The sequence below is a fragment of the Caretta caretta genome, chromosome 6, assembly GCF_965140235.1.
Source record: "Caretta caretta isolate rCarCar2 chromosome 6, rCarCar1.hap1, whole genome shotgun sequence".
In the NCBI taxonomy this organism is placed as follows: domain Eukaryota; kingdom Metazoa; phylum Chordata; order Testudines; family Cheloniidae; genus Caretta; species Caretta caretta.
Window position 1 is genome coordinate 101,394,773 of NC_134211.1, and position 26,744 is coordinate 101,421,516.

A 26,744-nucleotide genomic window follows, 5' to 3' on the forward strand; every position below is an offset into this window, starting at 1 on the left:
GTGGCTTCACTTAGAAGGCTGTGAATTACATGAGTTCAAGATGGCAATATAAGTGAAAAGTAAATGGAAATGTCTTCTCTCTAGATAAAGGTTTGTCATTATTACAATTGCTGCATAAAAGTTCCAGAATGGTCTATTGCAAATGGATATTGCTTCACCAACTCTCTCTCTCTCAACTGGGAGCTGTGGTGGTGAACTGACTAAAGGGAAATACGTGTCACACATAGCCCTCTTGCTTTTAGTTTCAGGTGTTTGAAACCCTAGTAAGTCACAAAAGCGAATGTTCCACCAGCATGGCAAGAGCCTATGGTAATTTTAATTTACTTTAACTTCTCTGAAGGGTTGTGGTTATTTTCAGGAAAGAAGCTGGGGACCACAACTTCATCTAATATGGTTTCTTATCTATTTCCCTTCATGCTCAAGATCTCACTGTGGGCCAAGGAGATAAAACACCAGTAGTCCAGTGATTATATAGTCAAATATGGTAACTATTATTGGCTCAGAAGCAGCCTGAATATGGGACATGTTTTGCTGAAAGAATGCTACCCAGGAAACTGGAGAACATTCTGCTCTTTTGGAAAAGTTGTTATGGGATCTCTAACTTTCAGCAATAGGCAGGACCTTGGTTTAATATCCCATTCTAAAGAGGACACTTCTCATTGAGGAAGTGATATATACTGTAGGAAGTGGCCTCAGAATCATTAATGAGCTCATTTTATCATGTGGGATTTGAATCTACAATCTCCAGAGGTGAGAACACTACCAATGGATTACACCAATAGATTTTCTGCACATCAGTTAAAAAGATGTACAATATAAGAATTTAACTGCTTATCTGGTTGATGAAGGAAAGCAAGATGCTATATAATGTCAAATCTACTGGACTGCCCCTACCCCTCAGGCCCATATTACCTCTTGGCTAAGTATTGTGGAATTAGAGGTTTACTTTACTGATTTTCCTTCCCAGTTTTTATTAGTACAGAACTGGAGCCTATATGCTTTTCTCTTTTTCACAGTGTTTCAACTGGGCTTGTAACAGCTGCTAAGTTTGCTCTAACATCTGTAACAATGGTACCTAAGAGTTGATGACAGTTTGCTTGGGCATAATATTCTCTATCTCAGAATGCCCAGGTTGAATTTATCGCCACCACTAGCACAGAGACCACAAATCTTTTGGAACTTCCCAGGCTTCCAAGGGCAGGAAAACTAATTTTCCACATATGTACCAGAAATAGTTCAGTACATGGGCCATCTTGATTATCACTACAAAAGTTTTTTTCCCCCTCCTGCTGACAATAGCTCATGTTAATTAATTAGCCTCTTAGAGTTGGTAGGGCAACTTCCACCTTTTCATGTTCTCTGTATGTATATGTGTGTGTGTGTATATTATATATATCTTCTTACTATATGTTCCATTCTATGCATCTGATGAAGCAGGATGTAGCCCACGAAAGCTTATGCTCAAATAAATTTGTTAGTCTCTAAGATGCCACAAGTCCTCCTGTTCTTTTAGTTCAGTACATGACAGCTAGAACAGATCTAGTTAACTCATACTCCTAACATACTGAACAGGACTCACTGTGATACAGAAATAGTTACGCCCCATTTTCTACCCCAATGACAAATTACCTCCTTTTCATCACTGTGCTGAATCCTTTGCTTGGGAAGAAGGACGTAAGCATTGTTTTAATGGACTTTATAATAACAGTAGTAGTATCTTATTTCTGCATCCTAGGCAGATTTTTGTTTTTAAATAATAAAAGCAGGCCACTTTCTGTTAGAATTAAAACAAACTGTACTTTATCATTTGATTAATGAAAACAAGAGGTCAAGTCCAGTGTGGGACCAGCCATACATTTCTATAGTGTAAGTATGTACAAGAGTAATTCATCATCTACTGTACAGAAACAAGCATGCTCAGATAATGCTATTTACACATTAATGTTTTACTGGCATAGAAATATCAATGGCAAGCTGCAGAGTATATAGACACGTACGTAGCAGTGTCTACGTCACAGCATTAGTTTAAATTAGACTTTTTTAAAAAGAAAGTTCCCAGAGCAAATGGGTAACTAAAAGCCATGTTTGGGCTAGCATTTTTTGTGTTAAAGAACATAATGGTTTCAAAGCAGGTGGCATGTTTTGGATGCAGTTTTGAAGCCTCTGCTTGTGCCACAAACACATTACAGAAGCATGTTGAAGGCTTGCTGTGGGACTGATCATCTAAAACATGGGTTTGACTTACGTTGCTTAGCAGGTCTGATATGGTTCCTGCATGATAAAGTGGATGCTCTAAAAACTACTTTTTAAAGCTAACCATGAACAAAATACCCTGAATATAGTGAAAGGCTTTACTCTCAAATTCAGATGTTACAGCCCCTTGTTTCCACTTTAGAAACTGAGTAGCAGTTAAATTATTCAGAATAATTTATCTACCAGTCCCCAGTGCACTTAGCTTCTCACTCCTACATTTTCAAGGAGCCATATAGGATTAGCCACACAACTGCTACTGATTTTATGCATCTAGTAGTAGTGAAGTTATGTAGGATAGAGATTTGTTTAACAGGTTCCAGCATTGCCAACTCCCACAATTTTATCAGGACTCTAGCAATTCTGGCATGTTTTTAACTTATCTCATGAAAACCTGATCAAAAGCTGCCAACTCATGGATCTTCTCTTATTCAAAATTGCAAGTATCTTATGTTACTGCCCATGGGGCTGAGGACAGCAAGATGGCCGACACTTCCCTACAGTCTGTGTGCACATGGAAGCGAGGCTGCCCGAGAAAGTTGGTTGAGACCTCCCACTGTTTCCAGTGAGATTGAATCCATGTCCACAGGCAAAATGGCTGCCACTGCAGGGTTCACAGGGCTAGACAAGACACCGGGGCTGTGAGCAGTGGAGACTCTGAAAGGAAAATGGGGAGAATGGAGGGAGCTGATCATGGAATTGCAGGGGAATGGTGGGAGCAGAGAATAGTGAAGGCGATCTGATGGGAGCTCTCCCAGCCTGGTGGTAGGCAATGTTGCTAACTCATGAATTGATTGCAAGTCACAGTATTTTGGCACCTGCAGGAAGAGTTATCATTATGGTGTGAGTAGCTCCTTCTATCTCACAATTTTCAGGGCTGGGCATGCGGGCAGAGCTATGTGTGTGAATCCCGGGGCTGAGGGCACAGACCTGTCCTGCCACTGAGCCCTACTTTCAGGTATGGTCCTAGAGCAGAGAGAGGGGCCTGGGGCAGTAGAACGGGGGAAGGGTGATGCTGGTGGATGCTGGATGGAGAAGTCCCAGACAGTAATAAGAAATGGATGTCTGTTCCCCTCTCATAGGGTTGAGGGCAGGAGTCACCACCTGAGCAGCTAGGGAGAGGTGTATATTTGTGTTTGTACTAAAGGTTAACTTTTCAACCTGAAATTCTCTCACACGCAGGGGCAGAGGAATAGAGAGAAGTCAAAAGACTAAAAAAAAAAAAAACACACATGGATTTGTTTGTTTCAATTTTAGAGGGTTCCGATTCATGATTTGGTTCTCTTAAGATTGGCAATACTGAAGTTCTGTTGTATACATGGATTATTTAAAAAAATCCTGCTGGGGACTCGTATAGGACCGTCCTTATAGGTTCCAATAGTTATCAAGTACTGCATGATTTAGGTGCTGGCTCTAGGAAGGAAGGATGGATTCTGTAAACCAGAACCCTTTGCTCAGACATCTAGTTACGAATTTTCAGTTCAGTGCCTCACTACTGTACTCACATATGAATGAGGGCCAATCTATATTTAGCCTCAATTAAAACAAATACTTATAAAATAGCAAAACTCTATGTTAAGCACACGAGAGACTGATGTCCCACTGCACCGCAGAAAATCTGTGTCAGCCTCAGGAATCCTGCGCTTCTTTATCTTCCAATCACTGAGCTTGGAGCCCCATTTTGATGTATACATACAAACATACATACATAGAGAGTCCATGATGTGAAGAGCTTACAGTGTAAAAATAGACAAGACAAAGAGTTATTATCCCCAATTTACAGATGAAGAACAGAGAAATTAAGTGACTTGCCCAAGGTCACACAGGAAGACTGTAGAAGAGCAGAAACTGAACCCAGCTCTGAGTGCCAGTCCAGTGCTTTATCCACAAAGTCCAATCTTTCCTCGCACCACATCTCAATATGAATTTGGCTCTAGTAAGCCCCGATCATCCAACGGTTGGATAATCAAATATAGCTCAGTGATAGTCCTCTAACAAAAACATAAGTGAAAGGGAAAGTCCAATTATTCCCCTAATAACATGGAAGACAAGATGAAAGAATATAGTTAAAAAAAAACCCACACACAATCCAGAGAATTAAATCACTGCTATTTTAATGTATTTATACCAGAGAAGATTACCTTAATGATTTTCAGGTTTCTCAGACAGAAATTTTGAATGAGTTAAAATCAGATAAACTGGATATCAAAGACTTTACTGCCAGATGCTTTCAGAATAATTGCAAGACATGAGACAAATGTTTGGACAGAGATGCAAATCTTTTCAACAACTCATTAAATAAACTAAACTAAACAGGATCGGAAATAGCTGAACATAGTATAAATACTCAAGGCTGGAAGTGGTCTCAAAGAAATGTCAGATGTGTTATTGTCCCATGATGCAAATATATGGTTTAAAAAAATTAGAGCTAGAATAGCTTGTTTATTTAATACCGCCACTGCTTCTTTGGAGGTGGACAGGTGTTTTTAAATGAAGATAAAAGTTAAGCATTCCGATCCTTGACAGATCTGCCATACTGCAATTTGCCAAAGGATTACATTTAGAAGACATGCCAAAACAGTTATGAGATTTATTTCTAGCCTGAAATACATACAACTCATTCCCAGACCTCCGTTCCACAAGTACATTACAGCACCACTGCAAATAGCAACGTGTCCTGACAAAATAGGAAGTATTCAGCAAAATAACTAGGAAGAGGAATGGCCAGTACCGATTAGCCTTTGGGGGCTAATGCTCAGCTGACATCGGTAGTCATAGCTCCACTGCCTTCATCGGCGCTGGGAGCCTTTACACCAGCTGACCATCAGCCCCTTGAACAGTGCCACTTTGGACTTCACCACTTCCGCACCAGGTACTGATCACTCAAGCCTGTTTTTTCCTGTTGGCTGGATCTCAATCCTAGGAGACCCTGTCCACTTTAAGCCTTGTAAATCCTGCAGAGAGCATAGCTGTAACACCACACATCACTGGAGGTCTAACAAAACACACTACAGCAAAAGCTGCTTCCGCTGCAGGCTGGAAAGGCTCTCTCAGACACTCAGTGCATGTCTTAACAGGACCAACTGGTTGCAGTCAAATGTCGGGTGGGTTATTGGGAGTAGTTGCGTAAGTGACGCTGGGCTGGGGAGACTCTGATTTGAAAGGGGAGGCTCCTAGATTAAAATATCGAGAAACTGGAGGAACAGCGCAAATGGTTTTGAGAAGTTTGCCTTCAGACAAAGGTATTTTGTGACAGTAGCAGCAAGGTAAGCACACACATTCATTGTTCACCACATCTAAGCACCAAAGTGAGTGTGTGGTTAAAAAACAAAGTCTTGCTTTTTCAGTTCTGTAGCTAGGTCTGGCCGGTTCAGACCATACAGGTAGAATATGCGGTCACTTAGGGAAGCTCTAAACTTGACTTTTAATTGTGTATAAACAATTGTTAATAGGCCAGACAAATATTTGTTCCTAGCTGAGTTTAACCCTAGGCAGCAGCAGGTTGTTTGAGTAGGAATAGACACTTGTGTCCTGACTAAGTTACCATTACTCAATTCTAGTGAATGCAAGTTAAACAACTAAAAATTTAAGTGTATAGACTACTGAATTCTGCTGGTAGAAGTTACTGGGTATGTAACTACAGCCTGGTAGGGAGGGATGCTGGCAGGTTTGGCTGGAGTAGCAGAACCCCTACAGCCAGTAATGCTTATAGCAAGCTAGTGGTTAAGTATCTACTCACCAAGGACCCTATTCTTCCCTACATAGATATAACTTAAGAGCGTGGAAATCTTGGGAGTTTGCATACAGAGTCTCTTTCCAATTCTTATGTCTTTTGGGAAAATGCAGGGAGGGCATTTGTACCCATCCCCAGAAGGAGATAGGAGATGTAGCCCCTCAAACCAATGGATCTTGGAAGAGACACCAGAAGGGTTACAGTAGAAATAGAAAAGTTCCAGAGAAGGGCAATGAAAATTATTACGGGCAGAAAGCCTCTTCCTCAGATGGAAGTCTATGTGACAAAGTATTACATAATGAACAGACAGAGTAAATCTGGCTTTGCTATTAAGCCTTTCATAACACAAGAAACAAGATGACACCCCATAAAAGAAAAAATTTCCAATATATATATACACACACAAAGCTATGATGGAGTCTCACAAAACAGTACTGAGGCAAAGAGCATAGCAGGGCTTAAAAAATTCCCATTTAAATATGAGTAATAAAAATATAATTACACAGGGTAAGATAAAATGGCATGCTGCAAACAAACCACTAACTGCCTGGGGCTAGGAAGAAATGTCCCACTTGCTTAGGTTATTGTGTAATGGTCCAGTGTGGGGGCTTTATACCTTCATGTAAAGCATTTGGTACTGGCAATGGTCAGAGACAGGATACAGAACTAGATGGAATATTGGTCTGCAGCAGCATGGCAATTTCCATGTTCCTCAATGCCTCTCTTGTATCGAGGATACCCGGACATTGGAAATGAATGCCCTTGACTGTGAGATGTAGATCTGATCTACTAGATCAGATTCACTGCTGGGGCTCTACTCTCCCACTGCAGGATATGAGTAACATTGCCTGAAGTCAGCAGGAGTTACTTACATCCTGCAATGAGGAAAACTGGGGCCCCTGGCTACCTCAGCCTTTGATCTTCTGGAAGTGCTGCTTTGGTGCTTGCTGAGCAGCTGCCGTAGGGGGACCAGACAGTAAATATGAAAAAAATCGGGACGGGGTGGTGGTGGTGGGGGTAATAGGAGCCTATATAAGAAAAAGATGCAAAAAATTGGGACTGTCCCTATAAAAATCAGAACATCTGGTCACCCGAAGCTGCCAGGACATAGACAGTTACATATTTGTATCAGAAACTTAAGTGCCAGCCACTGTGATGAGTCAACCAGAGCCATCTCACAACCTCAGGGTCAGAGGAGGAAGGAGGCTGAACCATAGAAACAGAGGGAACATTCTGATTTGATTTAGTTTTCAAGACTGGCAGGGGCAAGAAGAAATTGATGCAGGGCTGGAGGGTCCATATTACTCCCAGTGCTTTTTCTTTTGAGCCTGACAAGTGTCAGGCTCCTTCTGGGGCCTGACTGCAAAGAAGATATTTTCTCCTTCTGTGCATGCAAGCAGTTGGATTTCCCAGGTTGTGCAGCAGGACATAGCTTTGATAGTCTTCAGCATTCCCACCATTCTGTTTCTCTTCTTAATCAGCGTACATCCCACCCGTCATGTTTCCACTGGCCAGTCCTCTGCTTGAAATTTGCAAAAGAAAAACAAACAAAAAAAACCAACACTTTCCTCCAAGCACTAGACTTTCCTCTCCAGAATGCTTCCCAATCATAATAGAATCATGGATTTTAATGCCAAAAGGGACCACTCCAATTATCTAGTCTGACCCTCTATATAATACAAGTCAGAGAATTTCATCCAGTTATTCCTGCATCAAGTGCAGTATATGACTGAACTGGGGCAAATCTTTCAGCAAGATGGAGTTTTTATATCAAGACTGGACAACAGAATCAACCATTGGAACATAGAATCAAAGGATGTGGTAAATTATCTTCACTGTTGAACATTTTCAGTTTCAAATTTTTCCCCATCTTTAAACTTCCAGCCACTGGATCTTTTATGTCTTTGCCCACGAGATTAACAGAAATCTTATCTATCAGATATCTTCTCCCCACATAGGCACTTATAGACCAAATAACCTCCTAGCCTTCTCTCTGATAAATAGATTGAGCTCCTTAGGTCTCCCACATAAGTTTAAACCTACAATTGGGTGAATAACTGATTTTTTTGGTTTGCTAGCAGTGCCCTATTTAAAAATATATATATATATTTGGTTCAACCCAAACCAAATCCAAAAATTGCAATAAAAAAGGTGAATCGAACACTCACCTGGGCTGTAGAAGACCTGTGTTCAACCTTCTGCCTGATGTGGAGAAGGGATTACTCTCCACTTTGTAGGAGAGTATGCTAGCCATAGGGCTAGGGGATATTCTGGCAGAGAGCTCCCTCCAACTCTCCCATTGACGCTGTTCCACGGTGTGTAAATAAAGAGTCATTGGAGCATTTACTTGAACGTGGGTTTCCCCACATCCTAGGTGACTGTCCTAACCACCAGGCTAGAGTCATTTTTACACTCATTCCCTAGCCCAGTGACCCCATTGCCATTATGAATGATCTCTAATCTCCCCCATCCCTCCATTACCAGCCTCATACAGAGCCTTCAGATTGGGCTGACTGCTATGCTCACCAGGGGAGGACAGCCACAGCTAAAATTAAACTTTAAAAAGTATTCGTGACCAACAGGTTTGTCCTGCATTTTCTTGCTAGCATTCAGGATGTGTCTAGGAAGTACTGCTATTATTACCAACTTTAGCAGGTTGCCAGCCAAGGTGGAGGAAGAGTATCAGCTCAGGAAGCAGTCTTTAGCTGGGGTATAATACATAAGTAAGCTCTGTGTTGCTATTCTGCCACAGAGCTAGTAATAGTCAACTAAAAATCACAGGCCAGATACAGATACTACAGTTCCCTGTACTGCAGAAACGATTTCAGGTTTTCTAGCATCCCATTTCTTAACAGTCAAACCCAGAGGCCCCATTTTAAATGTCCACATCATTCCAGATGGATAATGTCACACAACAGTTCGTTCAGCAATGCAACAAAAGCAGAAATGTTCTTAAAGAAAGTTTTCTGTGCAATCCTTGAATGGGGGACTCTTGTAGACTCTTGATGACCCTACTCTGAGCAAATCTGTAGTGCAGTGGTTCTCAACCTTTCCAGACACCTGTTACCCCTTCTAGGAGTCAGATTTGTCTTGCATACCTCCAAGTTTCACCTCACTTAAAAACTACTTCCTTACAAAATCAGACATAAAAATACAAAAGCTTCACAGACTACTTGCTCAAAAATTGCTTGCTTTCTCCTTTTTACCATATTATAAAATAAATCAATTGGAATATAAATATTGTACTTACATTTCAGTGTATAGTACATAGAGCAGTATAAACAAGTAATTGTATGAAATTTTAGTTTGTACTGACTTCGCTAATGCTTTTTATGTAGCCTGTTGTAAAAGTAGGCAAATATCTAGACGAGTTGATGTACCCCCTGGAAGACCTTTGCGTACTCCCGTGGGTACACGCACCCCTGTTTGAGAACCACTGGTCTAAGGCACTACATACAAGAAGATGTTACATTGGATTAATTCACTGTTCCTAGAGTGAACAAATTAACTATACTGAACTGAACTTCCACTGCTTTGTTATGCTGGTTTAAAGTACTTCCCTTATGAATCACTGTGTATGTAATGCCGACAGACCCCAGTTGTCAGTGGGCAGGATTGAACCGGGGACCGCTGGAGCTTAGTGCATGAGCCTCTACTGCATGAGCTAAAAGCCAACTGCCTGTTAGCTAAGGTTATAGAACAGACTCATTTTATCTCTCTTTAAGTGATCTCACTGCCACTAGATGGGACAGAACACCACACCCAGAAGGTGTGTCGGTTACGTGTACACAGCTATATGCTTGTTCAAACTAACTATGAAGTATTCTGGGCAGATATCCCATGGTACAACGTTCTGCCACTCAGCTGTGTACAGTGATAGTCTCACAGTGCATTGTGGGATGCCTACTAGAACTTACAGGAATTCTGGGACGTAGTGTCAAACAAACTCCCATCATTCCTCTCCTGGTATCTGTATTTTGCCAGTGCCATTTTCACATTGCTGTCAGGCAGCATGGAAGATGTGCACTGTGATCAGGATGATGCATGTGTATTGTCAGACAGCCATGTGAGACTGATGTAGGGAGCTGTTACTCAAACTTTTTCAGCAGAGTTATTAACAAAACCAAACCAAAAAAAAAAAAAAAAAACCACATTTACAAGTTTCATAGGTAACAGATAACATTGCTTGAGTTTAAAAAAAAATAACCAACATAGCTCAAACACAAAACCAATGGAGCTGTGGCATGCTCAAAGTGTAGCATGCTCACACGCTCCTGTGAACTATTTTCTTCAGGGGGATGGGGGGGGTGGATTGCAGTGGGAAAAGCCTGAAATTTAGTTGCTTGAAAGGGTGATCCCAGTGTGGTATGTTCCCCATAGTTTGCAGGACAGTACTAGGATCAGGTGCTGTGCTTGATCTTTGTAACAGAAGGTGCTGCATTGCAGCTACTGCCTCTGCACTGGCTGCATCACATCATTTTCCAGGGCCACACACTCCCTTTTGAGCCTCTGAGTGTACTCCAAGAAGCGATTCCCTCCACATTTCTGGCCTTCCCAGCCCTCTGTTGGGCTGCAGTCATTCATCCTTTGAACACTGCCTCTTGCCTTCTTCTCCTGCTGAGGTTTGTCCTGCTCTCAGCAGGTGATAAGTCCCCTGTATGTGCAAGCTGGGGCATTGCAGGTGCTGAGGGAAGTCAGAAAAAGCCCAAGTATTTATCTTCCCAATCCTAGTTGCTGTGCCAACACTGATAAAGGGCTGCTTTCCCCACCATTTTGGGAAGCCATTCCCATCTCCTCTTCCCATGCTGGGGTTTGCTTTGGGACGATATGATGTTTTCCAAGTTTCCTCCGCCTTGTACAGCACTGTAAAAAAACATTGGGTGGGTGGAGGCAGGCTAGTAGTTATATGTGCACCTCTGCAGGCTGTCATATGTCCCTCTGAGACAAACTCCCCAGGAGACACAGAAGGGTCTTATTCAAAAAGGCAATGGGCAAACCAGGAAGCTACACAGCCCTGCTATTGGCTAGGAGGGTGATGCTCCAGTTGCAGCAGGAGTGGAAGGAGGGAAAAAACACTAGCTATATACAGGTGTCCCAGAAGAGGTACATTGCCTTCGGTCTTAGGAATGTATATAGCCCCTATCACAATAGTATCAAATGCCTCAACACCCCTGTGGAGATAGAGGATTACTCTTATTCCCATTTCGCAGATGGGGAACTGAGACACAGAGAAGCTAAGTGACTAGGCCAAGGTCGCATGGGAAGTCTGTGGTGGGGCAGGGAACTCAAATTAGTGTGTCTCAAATCCTTAGGGCCCTAACTATTGGGCCATCCAATCTCTCTATCCTTCCATGTAATTTGTGTGCACCAAGAGAGCACTGTCCGCGTCTTAAATTCTCTTTATGACACTCTCCCCTCAGCATAAGGTGCACTGCAAAATAAATAAAACTGCAGTAATTCTTCTGAACCCAAGAGTTCCAGATAGCCAGGAATGAATGCCTTGTGGCTTAAAAATGTATTCTGAAATATCTTTGAAGGCTGGTTGGGGGAATTTCTCAAAATCTCAAGTTAACTAAAAGCTGAGGGCATTTATAGAACTTTGAGTCAAGCTACTTTTTCTACTGCCATTTCTCTGACTATTTTTAATCACCATAGTGCTGACATCTTGAGTGGTGAGAGGGGGTCCACAACAGCAAGCAGCTCAGGAAGGGGGCTTGCAGGTGGCAAAAGCGTGGCCAGTGGTTGTGGGATTTGATAGCGTTGATTCTCTGGTGTAGATGCCATTTTGAGCATAGTTGGGGTGGCGGTTAAAATGCAAAGCGGCTGGAGAGAGCCTCCTAGCTCCATCGAACATGGTGGAGGACAGCTGGTACCCAGAAAAGATTGTTTTGTAATACAGCCCATAATATTGACTGCTACAGCTCCTCTTTTCAGCATTTTCAGGCTGGCTGCTGGTAGAGCTATGTTCCACTGCATGGGGTTCCTGTGTAACCTCTGAATCTGCTGGGTCATACAGTTCTTGCCTGCCCAGAAAAAAAAAACAAAAAAAAACCAAAACCCCTCCTACTTGGATCCTCTGGATTTTAGGGCAGTCAAAAGCACCTTCTGTGGATTTTGGTTGCTTTCTGGAAAGTGTTCAGAAATTTGTGATTTAAAGGGCCTGGGGCTCCACTACAGTAGCAGCAGCTGGAGCCCTGAGCCCTTTAAATTGCCGCCGAGCCCCGGGGTTCCCAGCCGCCTCTGCAGCTGGTAGCTCAGGGATGATTTAAAGGGCCCCAGGCTCCCAGCCGCCACTACCGCAGCTGAAGCCCTGGCCCTTTAAAAATCAAGATTTAAAGGGCCCAGGGATTTAAGGCCCTGCCTCTTCTGGTTAAGGCCACACCCCCTGCTCAGGACTCTGGCATACTGGTAAATCCTCTAACTTACTTTCACCCCTGGCCCACCCCAAACCAATACATCTGTGCACAGAGCCCAGGAATAGACCACCAACATAGAAATAAGGCACAAAGTAAAACTGCAATTGCTGCTGGCTACTTCCCTGAAGAAAAATAAAGTTGAGCAGGTGTGCGTTTGAACCTTTGCAGCTGTAGGAACAATTGCCTCTGTTCTAAAGACACCCCTTGGAGAAAGGGGAAGTAAACTTTGGCAGGAGAACACAATGGGCAGTTGTTTCTGTGACATGGCCCCAAATGACAACTCTGCTTTGACCCACACACCCCTTCCCTGCACCTCAATAATCACAAGAAAGGAGACAACCTTCCCCTGATGCTGGGCCAATGGGCTTTGGAAAGACAAAAATTAATTGAAAAAAAGTGAAAGAGCATCTTAAACTAAGACATTTTTAAAAAGCTCCTTGGAGAAAAACATTGCAGCAACAGGAGTCTCCAATGAGTTGAGCAGCTGTTTGCTGATGTCCAAATCACTTTCTTTTTTTAGTTAGCATTCTAATCTTGCACCTGCAGTTCTTAAATGCAGTCATCATCCAAGTCCTAGTAAGCAGATGATTAATATAGCTTAAAAAGGGCCAAAAGCATAATATCTATAAATCTCAGCCAATTCTTCACATGCAAGATTAGCTCAAATATAAAGGAAAGGACATTATAAAGTGGTCCCATGATAAAGCTTAAAACCTATTTTTTTAAATGTACTGAAATGCACACACCCCGGCCATGGCCTGTAATAGCTGTTAGAGGTACTATATCCATGTGCCTAACACAGCATTAGGTAAGTACCACTGCAATTATTGTATTTATAACAATGTTCCTGAGAGCTGGAGATATGTTCACCGATTCGGACAAGAAAGGATAGTAAAATAAGTTGTGGAGGTGGTTAATGCAAATGAGTGAAGCCATTATGTTGGATTGCATGATCATTTGGATTCAGATGGGGGCTGGCAATGAAAGAAGACTCTAAGCCCTGGTCTACACTAGGACTTTAGGTCGAATTTAGCAGCGTTAAATCGATGTAAACCTGCACCCGTCCACACGATGAAGCCCTTTATTTCAACTTAAAGGGCTCTTAAAATCGATTTCCTTACTCCACCCCTGACAAGTGGATTAGCGCTTAAATCGGCCTTGCTGGCTCGAATTTGGGGTACTGTGGACACAATTCGACTGTATTGGCCTCCGGGAGCTATCCCAGAGTGCTCCATTGTGACCGCTCTGGACAGCGCTCTCAACTCAGATGCACTGGCCAGGTAGACAGGAAAAGAACCGCGAACTTTTGAATCTCATTTCCTGTTTGGCCAGCGTGGCAAGCTGCAGGTGACCATGCAGAGCTCATCAGCAGAGGTGACCATGATGGAGTCCCAGAATCGCAAAAGAGCTCCAGCATGGACCGAACGGGAGGTACGGGATCTGATCGCTGTTTGGGGAGAGGAATCCGTGCTATCAGAACTCCGTTCCAGTTTTCGAAATGCCAAAACCTTTGTCAAAATCTCCCAGGGCATGAAGGACAGAGGCCATAACAGGGACCCGAAGCAGTGCCGTGTGAAACTTAAGGAGCTGAGGCAAGCCTACCAGAAAACCAGAGAGGCGAACGGCCGCTCCGGGTCAGAGCCCCAAACATGCTGTTTTTATGATGAGCTGCATGCCATTTTAGGGGGTTCAGCCACCACTATCCCAGCCATGTTATTTGACTCCTTCAATGGAGATGGAGGCAACACTGAAGCAGGTTGAGGAGGAGGAGAAGATTGAAGATGATGATGATGATGATGATGATGATAGCTCACAGCAAGCAAGCGGAGAAACCGGTTTTCCCGACAGCCAGGAACTGTTTCTCACCCTGGACCTGGAGCCAGTACCCCCTGAACCCACCCAAGGCTGCTTCCTGGACCCAGCAGGCGGAGAAGGGACCTCTGGTGAGTGTACCTTTTAAAATACTATACATGGTTTAAAAGCAAGCATGTGAAAGGATTACTTTGCCCTGGCATTCGCGGCTCTCCTGGATGTACTTCCAAAGCCTTTGCAAAAGGTTTCTGGGGAGGGCAGCCTTATTGCGTCCTTCATGGTAGGACACTTTACCACTCCAGGCCAGTAACACATACTCGGGAATCATTGTACAACAAAGCATTGCAGTGTATGTTTGCTGGCATTCAAACAACATCCGTTCTTTATCTCTCTGTGTTATCTCAGGAGAGTGAGATATAATTCATGGTCACCTGGTTGAAATAGAGTGCCTTTCTTCAGGGGACACTCAGAGGAGCCCATTCCTGCTGGGCTGTTTGCCTGTGTTTAAATAGAAATGTTCCCCGCTGTTAGTCACGGGGAGGGTTGAGGGGGTAGCCACGCGGTGGGGGGAGGCAAAATGTGACCTTGTAACGAAAGCACATGTGCTATGTATGTAATGTTAACAGCAAGGTTTACCCTGAAAGAGTGTAGCCACTGTTTTATAAAAATGTGTCTTTTTAAATACCTCTGTCCCTTTTTTTTTCCTCCACCAGCTGCATGTGTTTCAATGATCACAGGATCTTCTCCTTCCCAGAGGCTAGTGAAGATCAGAAAGAAAAAAAAAAAAACGCATTCGAGATGAAATGTTCTCCGAGCTCATGCTGTCCTCCCGCACTGACAGAGCGCAGACGAATGTGTGGAGGCAAATAATGTCAGAGTGCAGGAAAGCACAAAATGACCAGGAGGAGAGGTGGTGGGCTGAAGAGAGGGCTGAAGCTCAAATGTGGCGGCAGCGTGATGAGGAGGCGGCAGGATTCAATGCTGAGGCTGCTGGAGGACCAAACCAGTATGCTCCAGTGTATGGTTGAGCTGCAGCAAAGGCAGCTGGAGCACAGACTGCCACTACAGCCCCTGTGTAACCAGCCGCCCTCCTCCGCAAGTTCCATAGCCTCCACACCCAGACACCCAAGAACGCGGTGGGGGGGCCACCGGCCAACCAGCCACTCCGCCACAGGGGATTGCCCAAAAAAAGAAGGCTGGCATTCAATAAATTTTAAAGTTGTAAACTTTTAAAGTACTGCGTGGCATTTTCCTTCCCTCCTCCACCACCCCTCCTGGGCTATCTTGGTAGTCATCCCCCTATTTGTGTGATGAATGAATAAAGAAATGCATGAATGTGAAACAATGACTTTATTGCCTCTGCAAGCAGTGATCGAAGGGAGGAGGGGAGGGTGGTTAGCTTACAGGGAAGTAGAGTGAACCAAGGGGCGGGGGGTTTCATCAAGGAGAAACAAACAGAACTTTCACACCATAGCCTGGCCAGTCATGAAACTGGTTTTCAAAGCTTCTCTGATGCGTACCGCGCCCTCCTGTGCTCTTCTAACCGCCCTGGTGTCTGGCTGCGCGTAACCAGCAGCCAGACGATTTGCCTCAACCTCCCACCCCGCCATAAAAGTCTCCCCCTTACTCTCACAGATATTGTGGAGCACACAGCAAGCAGTAATAACAGTGGGAATATTGGTTTCGCTGAGGTCTAAGCAAGTCAGTAAACTGCGCCAGCGTGCTTTTAAACGTCCAAATGCACATTCTACCACCATTCTGCACTTGCTCAGCCTATAGTTGAACAGCTCCTGACTACTGTCCAGGCTGCCTGTGTACGGCTTCATGAGCCATGGCATTAAGGGGTAGGCTGGGTCCCCAAGGATACATATAGGCATTTCAACATCCCCAACAGTTATTTTCTGGTCTGGGAATAAAGTCCCTTCCTGCAGCTTTTGAAACAGACCAGAGTTCCTGAAGATGCGAGCGTCATGTACCTTTCCTGGCCATCCCACATTGATGTTGGTGAAATGTCCCTTGTGATCCACCAGAGCTTGCAGCTCTATTGAAAAGTACCCCTTGCGGTTTATGTACTCGGCGGCTTGGTGCTCCGGTGCCAAGATAGGGATATGGGTTCCGTCTATGGCCCCACCACAGTTAGGGAATCCCATTGCAGCAAAGCCATCCACTATGACCTGCACATTTCCCAGGGTCACTACCCTTGATATCAGCAGATCTTTGATTGCGTGGGCTACTTGCATCACAGCAGCCCCAACAGTAGATTTGCCCACTCCAAATTGATTCCCAACTGACCGGTAGCTGTCTGGCGTTGCAAGCTTCCACAGAGCTATCGCCACTCACTTCTCAACTGTGAGGGCTGCTCTCATCTTGGTATTCATGTGCTTCAGGGCAGGGGAAAGCAAGTCACAAGGTTCCATGAAAGTGCCCTTACGCATGCAAAAGTTTCATAGCCACTGGGAATTGTCCCAGACCTGCAACACTATGCGGTCCCACCAGTCTGTGCTTGTTTCCCGAGCCCAGAATCGGCGTTCCACAGCATGAACCTGCCCCATTAGCACCATGATGCATGCATTGGCAGGGCCCATGCTTTCAGAGAAATCTGTGTCCCTGTCCTGATCACTCACGTGACCGCGCTGACATCGCCTCCTTGCCCGGTATCGCTTTGCCAGGTTCTGGTGCTGCATATACTGCTGGATAATGCGTGTGGTGTTGAATGTGCTCCTAATTGCCAAAGTGAGCTGAGCGGCCTCTATGCTTGCCTTGGCATGGCGTCCGCACAGAAAAAAAGGCGCGGAACGATTGTCTGCCATTGCTCTGACGGAGGGAGGGGCGACTGACGACATGGCTTACAGGGTTGGCTTCATGGAGCTAAAATCAACAAAGGGGGTGGCTTTACATCAAGGAGTATTTCAGGCAGGATTTCACGGAGGGTTCCAATAAGAAATGGTGCACTTAAGTTATTGTTCTTATTGGAACACGGAGGTTAGCCTGGCCTCTGATTGATACATGGCTAGATTTACCTCGCTGCACCTTCTCTGTGAGTGACTACAGTGTGACCTAGAGGAATGAGTCCCCTAGACAGGGGAGGGGGGGGAAGCAAATGAGTACAAAACAAATCTGGTCTATTTCTTGTTTTGATCCACTCCATCTATCTTTTACATCTTTGGCTGGCAGCAGACGGTGCAGAAGGACTGCATGCCATCCACATCTCATGGCTGCTCGGCAGAAGATGGTACAGTACGACTGCTAGCAATCTGTATCGCCTGCCTGCTCACCATAAGACGGTTCAATAGGACTGACTGCAGGACTAAAGAGAATGACCTGGTCAAGTCACTCCAAATTTAGTCCCTGCGCCCACGTCTGCCCAAGCGCTCCCGGCCGACGTGGCCAGGAGCACGTCGGACACGACGATGACGGCTACCAGTCGTATTGCACTGTCTGCTGCCACAAGGCAAGGGGTTGCTGCTACTGTGTAGCAATGCCGTACCGCGTCTGCCAGCACCCAGGAGACATACGGTGACGGTTACCTGAGCGGGCTCCATGCTTGCCGTGGTATGGCGTCTGCACAGGTAACTCAGGAAAAAAGGTGTGAAACGATTGTCTGCCCTTGCTTTCACGGAGGGAGGAAAGGGGGGCCTGACAATATGTACCCAGAACCACCCACGACAATGTTTTAGCCCCATCAGGCATTGGGATCTCAACCCAGAATTCCAATGGGCAGCGGAGACTGCGGGAACTGTGGGATAGCTACCCACAGTGCAACGCTCTCGAAGTCGACTCTAGCCTCGGTACTGTGGAAGCACTCCGCCGAGTTAATACACTTAATGCACTTAGAGCATTTTCTGTGGGGACACACACACTCGAATATATAAAACCGATTTCTAAAAAACGACTTCTATAAATTCGACCTTATTCCGTAGTGTAGACATACCCTGAGAATGAAACTTCTGCAAGAAGAACGTGACTTTTAGTGAAAATGTGGCAGTAGTTCCAACATGAAAGACTTCATCCATTCTAACCCAGAAGAATATTGAATTTATCCTAGTCATCAACAGTTACTTTATAATCTAGTTTAAGTATAAGAGGTTTACTTTATCTAACATGTTCTAAAATTTATTGTGATTCCAAGATGTTTTTGCACCCAGAAGTCTCTCTCCTCTTTCTTACGTGAGATGGAAGAAGAGTAGCGAGAGAACAGAACTATCAGGTATTCTGCTATGCCTTTGATACTTGAAGAACTGGAGTCATTTGTAAGTATTCACAAACACTATAACCGGGAGAGAATACCATAGGCAGAAGAGATCTTATCACTTCGGTGTCTTAGGCTAGATTGAGGGCTCAACTTTGAAAATGTGTCCCTTAGTAACTTGCTCAAAGAAACACACTAAGCAGAGCATTGAATAGAATCCAGATCTCTTGAGCGCCAAGACTATGTAAGACACACTTAAGATATTTTTGGTGTATGGACAGACAGCTCATGAAAATGAACTCCTCGCTAGAGCTGGTCAAATATTTTCAATTTTCACTAGAGTACAGAATTTCAGAACAAAAGCAAGGGTGCAATCCAGAGAGAAGATAAGCATCAGCATTTATAATGAGGGTGGTTTTAGGGTTTTAAATAGTAATAATAATAATAGTAAAGCACTGACAAGGTAACACCTAGCTAAGATGACTGTCAGACAAACACACATACTAAGCAGAAGAGATGTGACCTAGCTAATTCTGTATGTTCTGATGTGCTAACATAGCTAGGAGACATTATGCAATACTGATAGGTTCAAACCAAACCCAGGATCTAACTCTCTTCCTAGTTTAGGCTCCAATCCTACATATATTTATGCTCACGTTTAACTATATTCACATGACGACAAAGTGGGTATTCACCCATGAAAGCTTATGCTCCAGTACGCCTGTTAGTCTATAAGGTGCCACAGGACTCTTTGCCGCTATATTCACATGAGTAAGTCTTGGAAGTTCAATGGAACTACTCCTATGAGTAAAGTTAAGAATGTGCTTAACTATTTGCAGGATCAGGACCTCTGGGAAATCCATAAGCAGATTCTTATTCAGAATCCACACACACACACTTACTTTGAAGCCACTGCCTCTCATATTTACATAAAATGTATTCAGAGTTCATTATGTATCCCCAATCGCTGATTGTTCTCTCTAAGGGTCCCAATGAAAATCTTAGATGTGTGTTTGCTATCCAAGTAAAATATATTTAGAACATTTTAACTGTAACACCTCCCCATTATCATTAACAATTCTCTCACCATCTAGATGGCTGGAGGAAGAGGGGGATCATCCATTGATGCAACCATCAGGCTACCAGGGAAACCGAGTAGTATTATTCACTGGGAGGATAACAGGATTTAACACAAAGCTCTCTTTGAAGTCAGTGAGAGTTTGACCCTTGACTTCAAAAGGAACAGGTCCCAAATTCTGTGTTTGGGGAGTTAGGGATTTGTCTGAGGAAGATTAGAGTGAGGATATTTACCAGATTTAAGGCATCTGAAGAAATATACTAGCTTGCTCTAAATACAGTTAGCTAGGTTGCAAAATTAAATAAAAGCCTAAAGAAAGAAGGGAATGAGTAGTTTTGCTAATGGTCAGACAAGACCCACTGATTAACTGAAATAAACAGTGCCATCTCAATTAAGCAAAGTCCAAGTTAAAAGAGTATTATTGTCAGTTTAACCCAGAGTGCAGGAATGAACATCTTTGAACACAAACTACTTCTACTATTGGTTGCTAGATTTGCTAGTGAGGAAAGGCCAGGGCCTAGTTCTCCTCCTCTCATTGTTACAACTCCATTGACTTCAGTGGAGTTACTGCCAATTTACACCAGTATAAATTAAAGGAGATTCAGTGCCACAATATTTGCCCTTTCATTCTTAACTAGTGAAATGTGTTGCCTTCAGTATGGCAGCATGCCTAATGCTTAAAGAAAGTTATAAGATGAGCTTAATTACAACCAGTCTTTGTTCTTACAGTGCTACTTTAATGACGAGAGTATCTGAACACACCCAGTAACCCAAACACACAGAATGCATTAACAAAAGTACAGCCTGGCTTTAGAACAGGATGTTTTGAAGCCACTTCTAATTCACAAATGATACTTGGAGTTTAATAGACCAGAGTTAAGAGACAAAGCATATTATAACTTAGCATATGTTATTTGAGGTGTAATAAAAACAAAAGCCCCAATCTTGCAAGCTGTTGCATATAGATGGATCCCTTCAGAGTCCCACTGACTCAATTTGACTTCCCACTCAAGTCAATGGAAATTGTGGGTGCTCAGCCCCTCTCATGAGCAGATCGTTAGCCATTACTAATGTCTACAACTGATACTTTGCCAGCTGAAATTACAGGGAACTCTCTTTATCCCATTAGCAAAAGTGACAAAGATTCAGTGAAGTTATAAAAACTAATGCCCTGATCTAGCAAACACTTATGCATGTCTTTAACTTTACACACATGAACAGTCTCATACATAAAGTTAAGCATACACAACAGTTTGCAGGATCAGTGCATTAGTTTGTTTTGCTTGCACAGGAGCCTTGTATATATCAGCATGGAATGAAAATCTGCACTCTAATATTTTACATTTTGTATGTGCATCAGGTTTATATACATACATGTCAATTCACACCCCAATCAGCTCTTAATATTTACATTTTTAAATACCAACAAACCAAATGGTTACAGTTAAAGGCCCTAATCAGAATTTCTTCAACACCTTCTCCTAACTCTGTTCCTAGTCACTCTTAGGTAACACTTGTTGCAATAGCCAGGCACAGCATGAATTACAGAGCAGGTTGCTGTGGCAGTGTGGGTTTACAATAATGCAGTTCTTGTGAAACCTGTAACGCTAAACTTTAGTCTTCAGATTAGTGGTTACCTAAGGGGGGACATCAACTCAACTGTTTCTAGAGCCCACCACTTACTTGTGGGGATTGTCTGACACTCCTTCAAAATAAGTGCTTTATCGGTTATGTAGCTACATTGCCAACTCACTCCTGCAATTTGCCAAAGAGAGCGGGCTGGCTGCATCTGGCAAAGAGAAGGCACCGTCACAATATAAGGCCCTGGAAACTTTCCCTAATGTTAGAGTGCAACAATGCAAGACATGGGGTTGAGGTTGGCAGGGGCCTGTGGGTTTCTTTATTAGGCCTTTGAAGGACAGAGCAACTTCATTCACTAACACCGAGTAGTTTGTTTGAAAGGGAGCACATGTTCAGAAGACCTCTGCCCGGGTTTTCAGAGTGGGTAAGTAACCAAGCACATGCTGCTGCTAGCCCCTTACAGAGGGGTCATGTTTCAGTTAGGGGCTTCCGCTGCGCTTTTTAGCTACGTTTAGTGCAACAGGAAAACCCTTAACCCGCTGTCGCATCCCCTTGAGAGTTAAAAGGGCCGGCGAGGCTGGGACAGGCGGAGCGCGGGAGAGCCCAGAACTTTGGCGCCTCCTCAAACAGGCCAGCAAGATCCCCCGCGTCAGGCGAGTCTGCACCGAAGATCCCAAAGAGAGGGGCTGCCCCGCGGGGAAACCCCCGGGCGCCAGCTGCTGGGGTTCCCGTTCTGACCCCCCGCCGATACCGCTGACGGTCCCGGGGACTGGGCTGCTTACCTCGGCAGTCTCCCCCTGGGCAGGGCGGCTCCTCATCCTCCTCCCGGCGGGCGGCGGGGCTAGGCAGAGGCTGGGGGCTGACTACTGTGCGAGACTCGCCGCCAACTTCTCCCCTGCTCACAGGGGCCGGGGCTTGGCAAAACCGCTGCGGAGCTTCCTCTGGGCGGGCAGGGCACTTGGCAGCTGGGTGCCGGGCTCCCTCGCCATGCTGCAGAGCGGACGGCGCTTGCACCTGCCCTCCCCAGTCGCCCCGGCACGCCGCTGGCTCGAGCCCTCGCCGCCTAGTGTCTCTCCCTCACTGCCCCTGCGCACAGCTGGCTCGAGCCCTCCGTGCCCAGCATTTCTCCCCCAGCCTCCTCTGCACAGCTGGCTCCTACCCCGGCACCCCGCTCCTGGACCTTGCCCCAGCTACCTGCAGGCTCAGTGCGGTTCCCTCCCAGCTTCAGCCTCTCCCCGACCCTCCTGTACACAGCTGGCTCTGAAGCTTTTATTGCCAGGGCTTCCCCCGCCTGCTCCCGTATCACGGCTGGGGCTGGGCTCAGCCGCTCCCCGCCTGTCTACCCCTGAAAGCGATCCTGGTGGCGCAGCTCTCTGCCTTCTTCGCTTGTCTCCCCGAGGCACTGGCTTCCTTACCTGCCCAGGGCTTTCCATTACACCGGCGGCAGCAGCCTTTCCCCTGGGTCCTAACGCTTCACAAGTCCAGGCTGCCAACGAGGGAGTTTCCAAGCTTGCAGTCCCGGCCCGCTGTAAAGCTCAGGTGTCCTCCCTCGGTGGAGCGGTTCCCCTTGGCGAGTGATTGATCGCTCTTGTTAGGAGAGGAGGGAGCTGGTTCTCCTGGTAAATTCCCGTCTGCGAGGCGGACCCCGCAGCTCCTCACAGGTGTGGCTGCTCATGGGATTTCTCATAGGGCCAAAACTCAGGACCCATTTCATTAAATTGGCTTCCCCCGTTACTGTGGCACATAGGTGCCCATCCTGTTTCTCACTGAAGTCAATGGCAACATTCGCAATGAACGAACTGGGACTGGGATTAGGCCCTTATTATCAGGATTGGGCCCACATACTATGGTGAGGAGTGCAATAAAACCTTTATAGAAGAGAATATTTAGGGCGGAGTGAATTATTATTTATATTGTTATGATGCCCAGAGGCCCCAGTCAGGAAACAGCTCCCCATTGTGCTAGGCCCTGTACTGTAAAGCTCCCCCTAGTCTATAAAATACTTCATAATCTATACAGTGAAGCAGTAACTCAGAATTTTCCCCAGGAACATTTGCTCATTTCTAGACTCAGTCCCTTGTTGAATGTTTTGTGAGATTCCAAAATGTTTAGGTAGGTTCAGTGTTTATGTAGGTCCCCTCTTTCCCCCACTTCCCCTTCCTCCCTTCTAGTTCTGGCAAGATTCAAAACCAGAAATGACAAAATCCCTTGAGAGAGGCTCTACTTGTGGAATTTTCAGCTGTAGAAATGGAAAATAGAGACACCCGGCACTCAGGATTTCCAGTGCAATTCTGCAGAATCTAGGAGCTTGGAAAGTTCAAAAAAATCTCCAAATTTTGAGTGATCATACTAAATGCACCTGACGTATAGCGCTTTTGAGGTTCCCCCCAGTCCTAGAATATTTAAAATTCATATTGTCACAGATCTGATACCAACTATGAATATCATCTCTGTCACCATGCTATGTGCATGGCCACATGAAATTTCAGAGCCTCAGCTCTTCCTACTCCAAAAGCCTAGGCTCTTAATCTCTGTCACCAGTATAGAGCCTGCTGCCAGATGGCTGAGCAACCCTTGTTCTCTCCAGCAGAGGGCAGGCATGCTAGCTAATATGCTACAATATTTTAAAGGCATAAAAGTAATTTGCTACTGTTTCTAAAACATCTGTTTGTCTGAAGCTTACTTTAAATAAATCTTTCAAGGCATCACTTTAAATTAATTGAGTTGAACAATATATATTTTACTGTTCATGACAACTAACAGTTGATTTCATAGACTCCAAGGCCTGAAGGGCCCACTGTAATCATCTAGTCTGACCTCCTGTATAACACAGGCCAGAGAACTTCCCAAAATAATTTCGAGAGCAGATCTTTTAGAAAAACATCCAGTCTAGATTTTAAAATAGTCAGTGATGAAGACTCCACCATGACCCTTAATAAGTGGTTATAATGGTTGTTTACTCTGATTGTTAAAATTTTTTGTTCCTTTTTTCCAGTCAGAATTTCTGCAGCTTCAACTTCAACTTCCAGCCATTGGCTCACATTATACCTTTGTGTGCTAGATTGAAGAGCCTATTATTAGATAATTGTTCCTCATGTAGGTACTTATTGTCATCGACGATCCCTCAGGGTCAGGGATGATCTCTTTCACAGGTTTTATTTTTCATGGGTCCTTTGGTGACTGAAGAGTCTGATTCTTGAGCCACGGGCTCGTTGGCAGTCATTACAGGTGGTGTTGAAAGATAGGGTTGAGCCACAATTGCTGCATGACAGTTGCCTTTCTTTTCTAGCATATTTCTGCGACCAGGGCAAGGCAATTTTCCTCAAAAGTGGACATTCCCTCTCTGACAAGTCTTCGCCAGTTATCCCTATCCTGGGCTGCTGTCTCCCAGGGTGTGGTGTTGATGCCACATCTCTTGATTTGCATTACAGTGCAAATAAGTGATGGTCAAATAAACACTACCCTATACCGGAAACCTACTGACCGCTATACTTACCTACATGTCTCCAGCTTCCATCCAGGACACATCACATGATCCATTGTCTACAGCCAAGCCCTAAGCTACAACCGAATTTGTTCCAATCCCTCAGACAGAGACAAACACCTACAAGATCTTTATCAAGCATTCTTAAAACTACAATACCAACTTGGGGAAGTGAGGAAATAGATTGACAGAGCGAGACAGGTACCCAGAAATCACTTACGACAGGACAGGCCCAACAAGGAAAATAACAGACCACCACTGGCCATCACGTACAACCCCCAGCTAAAACCTCTCCAGCACATTATCAACAATCTACAACCTATCCTGGAAAACAATCCCGCACTCTCACAGACCTTGGGAGGCAGGCCAGTCCTCGCTTACAGACAGCCCCTCAACCTGAAGCAAATACTCACCAGCAACTACACACCACACCACAGAAACACTAACCCAGGAACCAATCCCTGTAGCAAACCTTGTTGCCTACTCTGTCCCCATATCTACTCTAGCGACATCATCAGAGGACCCAACCACATCAGCCGCACCATCAGAGGCTCATTCACCAGCACATCTACTAATGTTATATATGCCATCATGTGCCAGCAATGCCCCTCTGCCATGTACATTGGCCAAACCGGACAGTCCCTATGTAAAAGAATAAATGGACACAAATCAGACATCGAAATGATAACATACAAAAGCCAGTAGGAGAACACTTCAATCTTCCTGAACATTCTATAACAGATTTAAAAGTAGCTATACTTGAACAAAACAAACTTCAGAAACAGACTTCAAAGAGAAAGAGCAGAACTAAAATTCATTTGCAAATTTAACACCTTTAATTTGGGTCTGAATAGGGACTGGGAGTGGCTGGCTCATTACAAAAGCAGCTTTGCCTCTCCTGGAATTGACACCTCCTCATCTATTATTAGGAGTGGACTACATCCACCCTGATCGAATTGGCCCCATCAGCACTGGTTCTCCACTTGTGAGGTAACTCCCTTCTCTTCATGTGTCAGTATAATAATGCCTGGATCTATAATTTTTACTCCATGCATCCAATGAAGTGGGTTCTAGCCCATGAAAGCTTATGCCCAAATAAATCTGTCAGTCTTTAAGGTGCCACCGGACTCCTTGTTGTTTTTGTGGATACAGACTAACATGGCTACCCCCTAATACTTGACCACTCTTGATGTTTACCTTGAAGGTGTCTTTAAAGCGTTTCTTTTGGCCTCCTCATTTCCTTTTTCCTTTAGTGAGTTGGGCATACAGCAGTTGTTTTGGTAAGCGTACATCAGGCATGTGCACACAGTGCCCGCTCCACCTCAGCTGGTGCTGGATAATCAGGGCCTCAACACTGAAGATGTTGGCATCTGTGAGGTCACTGACATTTGTGTAATGATCCTCCCACTTGATGTTGTGGATCTTCAGAAAAAAATGCTGGTGCTGGCATTCCAGGTTTTTCGGGTGTTTTCTGTAGGTCACCCAAGTTTCACAGCTGTAGAGGAAAGTTGGGATTACCACCGCTTTATAAACTAAAAGTTTAGTACAAATTCTGATGAAGTGATTGTTGAACACCCTGTGAGACAGTCTTCTAAAGGCAAGGCTGGCACAGCGAATTCTGTTTATATATGCCCTCTGTGAGAGATAGCTGCCAAGATAGGCAAAGGATTCTACATTTTTCAGATCTTCTTTGTCGATATAGATCTTCCCTGCTGGGTCTGATGATTGACTGGGGATTGGCTTGTGGAGAACTTTTGTTTTGCTGATGTTCAGAGCTAGCCCTAGGCATTTGTAAGCTCCAGAGAAGCCATTAAGGGCTGTTTGAAGATCCTCCTTTGAGTGTGCAACTACAGCACAATCATCTGCGTACTGGAGTACTTATCACCTGCGTACTTATACACTGTGGTCAAGTCACCTCTGAACTTTCTTTGTTACGATCAATAGATTGAGGTCCTTGAATCTATCACTGTAAGCCATGTTTTCTAATCCTTTAATAATTCTCAAGTGTCTTCTCTGAGCCATCTCCAATTTATCAACATCCTTGTTGAACTGACGACACCAGAACTGGACACTGTATTCCAGCAGTGGTCACAGCAATACCAAATACTGAGGTAAAATAACTTCTCTACTTACTCAAGATTTCCTCTGTTTATGCAGGTTGGCATTAGCCCTTTTGGCTACATCATCTCACTGGAATCTCA

General features: G+C 44.5%; 1 protein-coding gene across 3 annotated transcripts in view; it reads right to left on the minus strand.

Annotated features, from left to right (window-relative positions):
* TC2N (tandem C2 domains, nuclear) overlaps positions 1 to 22,676 on the minus strand; it is a 49,764-nt gene extending 27,088 nt beyond the window's left edge. For 2 of the 3 annotated variants that reach the window (XM_075129835.1, XM_048855039.2), the window contains exon 1: positions 21,842 to 22,467. The gene's annotated coding sequence lies outside the window, so the exon portion shown is untranslated. The other variant, XM_048855040.2, reaches the window with a different exon arrangement.
* Positions 22,677 to 26,744: the final 4,068 nt, after the last annotated feature.